A 3,952-nucleotide genomic window follows, 5' to 3' on the forward strand; every position below is an offset into this window, starting at 1 on the left:
ATGATTCTGCAAATATAAGTCATGCCACGTTCTTGCCTTTTTTGAAAAGTGAGTGCGGACATTGTCTAGTTTTGTGGCATCATTCGTCTTGCCCACCTTAAAGACTTGCTCGGCAAATATGAGCCATCCCTACAAATTAGTCCGATCAAATTTAGGTATATTAACATTGGTGAGTCGGGTTGGAGGAAGGTAGCAAGAAGCATTAACATAGGGTCGGGTGCAGGGATCTTGGCCATTTCCAGACGCACCCGTTTCAATGGCTGTCATACTTTTTCCAGCAGCATTGAACCTTCTGTCCATATTTTGTTGAAAGGCATTGTGCAAAGTAGCTTGTTCGGACATGTGTTGTGATAGGATCGGCTTTATCGTTAGAGACGGGGGTCTGGCTAAGGATGAAGGCTTATTAAAAACGGTTTGATAGAAATCCTGTTAAGGATTAATATCTCTTTCTATTCTACGCAAATTTGTGTAGACACTTGAAACAAATTCAAGGCGGAATTGTTTACTTGGGTTTGAAGCACAAGATGAATTATGAAAAGTTGACAGAAATGAAGAACACAACAGTTTATTTATGGATGTTCGGAGAAACTCTCCTACGTCACCCCTTCTTCCAACCACCGGAAGGATTCACTATAAGATGTTAAGAATCAAATACAGTTTACATAAACTTAGCTCACTATTGAACAGAACACTTTTTGTTCAATTTACAAGATGAAGAATATCACTCAGCTAAGGCGCTTTAATTCTAGCTTCCTCTCTCGATTCACACACAGTACAATCAGAAAGAAGCTTCACAGAATAAGTTCAATAAGCAAGATGATTGAGTAGTCTCTCTCTCAGCAAAATCAGAATGCTTGTTCGTTTGGCAAAAGCTCAAGATTGTTAAGTCTTGGTGAGGTGCTTCGTCCGTTGTCCTTAGGATTGATTAAATACTGAGCAAGAGCTAACGGTCGAATCTTAAAGAATGATACGTGGCACTCTTCCATTGGAAAGCCTTCATTGTACACAGCAGGTTCTGAGCACAAGGATCGTGGCCGTACCGAATTGGTAGTGCGCCGAATATTCCATCAGGGATGTTCCTGCAAAACGGGTAATGTGAGGAAAATTCTCTTACGTGGCATTCCTTGATTGGATGCATATAGATGTTGTACTAATCTTCACAAGAAAGTGGAGGAGAAGTAGGGTACAGCTAAAGCACGTGGGTAGGAGAAATGCTAGATTCAAGCGTACTGCTTAAACAGAGCATTAGACGTATTTCAGTTAGACGGATTTGAGAAAATCTGTCTAATGAAATAAGTCAACTTCTTCTAATGAAAAACGTCTATTAGACCGCCTGGTCTAATAAAATTAGACTCACGTCTAATTACAATAACCATTAGACGGGTACGTCTAACTCCACTTAGTTAGACTACACGTCTAATTCCGGTTCTACCTCAGACTTATCTGAAGAAGTTAGACTCACGTCTAACTTTCACTAATTAGACTACCCGTCTAATTATTAAATAACCATTAGACCGACACGTCTAACTCCACTGAGTTAGACTGACGCGTCTAATTCCGGTTCTACCTTAGATTAATCTGAAGGAGTTAGACTCACGTCTAACTTTCACTAATTAGACTATCCGTCTAATTATTAAATAACCATTAGACCGACACGTCTAACTCCACGGAGTTAGACTGACGCGTCTAATTCCGGTTCTACCTCAGACTAATCTGAAGGAGTTAGACTCACGTCTAACTTTCACTAATTAGACTACCCGTCTAATTCTTTACGTCTATTAGACTTACACGTCTAACTCTGATGAGTTAAACTGTACGTCTAATTCCATTAGACTTACGTCTAATTCCGTGTATTCATTAGACTATCCGTCTAATTCTTTACGTCTATTAGACTTATACGTCTAATTCCGTGTATTCATTAGACTATCTGTCTAATTCTTTACACATCTATTAGACTTACACGTCTAACTCCGATGAGTTAGACTGTACGTCAAATTCCATTAGACTCACGTCTAATTCCGTGTATTCATTAGACTATCCGTCTAATTCTTTACACATCTTTTAGACTTACACGTCTAACTCCGATGAGTTAGACTGTACGTCTAATTTCATTAGACTCACGTCTAGTTCTATTAGACTTACGTCTAATTCACACGTCTATTAGACTGCACGTCTAACTCCGTTGAGTTAGACTGTGCGTCTGATTCTATTAGACTTGCGTCTAATTTTATGCGAATGAAGACCAAAATCGGTCTAATCACCCTCATTAGATCCAAGTCTAATAACATGTAGTCTTAATACACATGTATCAAAACTCATAAATTATTTCATCATCAAAATATCAGTGGGTAAATTATTTCAACACTTAGTCAAAAAAATTTGACCCAACAATTTCCCCCTTTTTGATGAAGAAATTGCAAACCTGCATACATATAACAAGGCATGAATTCATCCAATAAATAAACAAACCGACAACATGCAAGTAATCATTTAAAAACATCCATGTTAATCACATATGAGTGTTTTCAGAAGAAACACTCAAAACATTGTTCAATGTAACCACGATAAGTTTACCAAAAACATTATGAAAACATTCAAAATAACTACAAAAGGACATTTAATCATTAGTCTTCTTCTTCTTCTTCCTGGTCATGACTTCTGGACAGGATAGACTTCAACCTAAGATGTCTCTAAGACTGTAGTTAGAGGGGAGTTGGAGTCTTCACTTTTTCGTTTCTTAGACTTGAGTGTTTCCACCCTTTGAATGTAATCTACCACTTTCTGGTAGTTCAGAATCTTAGAATGGAGGGGAAAACTTTTACTAGGTTCGTTTAGACAATGACAGAGAAAAGAACTGAGAGGACCGTCAAAGCCGAAGATCTTCTTCCTAGTCACAACCATTCTGACAAGATTCCCGAAGAGGAAGCTTGTCCTGTTAACCGAAACACCCCTGGTGATAGCCACCATGATCTGAAAGACCTTCGTATAATACTTGTAGGAGGTTTCTTTAGACAAAGGGATTTCGAAATGATATCACTTAAAAGAGCATATTCAACCTTCAGAAGGTTTTTCTTTCCATGAATATCTACTTCAGGGGAATCGGAAAAGACTTTTATCATCGTAATCATTAGGTTAGGGTGAGTGGTAGAGAAATCATCAATACCTTCTGTTGGGAGATGAAAGAACTCACCAAAAGATTCTTCTGTGATCCATACCATCTGGCCCATTACTGCACTAGCAATAACATTATCTTGATAGAAGCTAGCGGTTTGGAAGAATTCGTTGACAAGTTGTTCATGATAATTTTCATGAAGGGTGAGGAATCTTCTCAGCCCAGAAGCTTTTAGTGATTCGAATATCCTTTGCATGCCCGGAGATTCAAGAGTGGATACAGATTGAAAGTCCACTTGAATCGATTTTGGTCGGAAGGGCAGCATTTTGATTTGATGAACAAGGGTTTGAGAGGTTAGACTTCTAAAGAGAGAAAGAGGGATTTCAAGGATCTTCTATCTTTTAGAGTGAATGAACCTATTAATATCGGGGCTTTAATTATGAAGAAGAAAACTAATGATTACTCCTACCGTCAAGAATTTCAAAAGACAGTTCCCAATAAACAGCATTTAATGTTAGCATGAAATAGAACGTCTAATACTAAGTGTACAAGCAAAAGATGTCAGAAATATTAGTCATTTCTTGCATATTGAGAGACACGTGTCTTCAATTCTTTTGAGGAATGACTGAATTTATTTTTCGGCGGAAAAGAAAACTTAAACAGAAATCATTAAAGGACAGCTGTCCAAAAACCAGAAGATGAAGAGTCTAATTATACCAGTAGTTAGACGTTTGATTCTTCTTTTCACATTTTCAACTTCTTTTTGAAAATCAGTCTATTAGACGTGTACGTCTAATTATGCTATAACAGCACGTGAGACATGCGTGTCAGATTAGACGT

The sequence above is a fragment of the Impatiens glandulifera genome, unplaced genomic scaffold (assembly GCF_907164915.1).
Source record: "Impatiens glandulifera unplaced genomic scaffold, dImpGla2.1, whole genome shotgun sequence".
NCBI classification, from domain to species: Eukaryota; Viridiplantae; Streptophyta; class Magnoliopsida; order Ericales; family Balsaminaceae; genus Impatiens; species Impatiens glandulifera.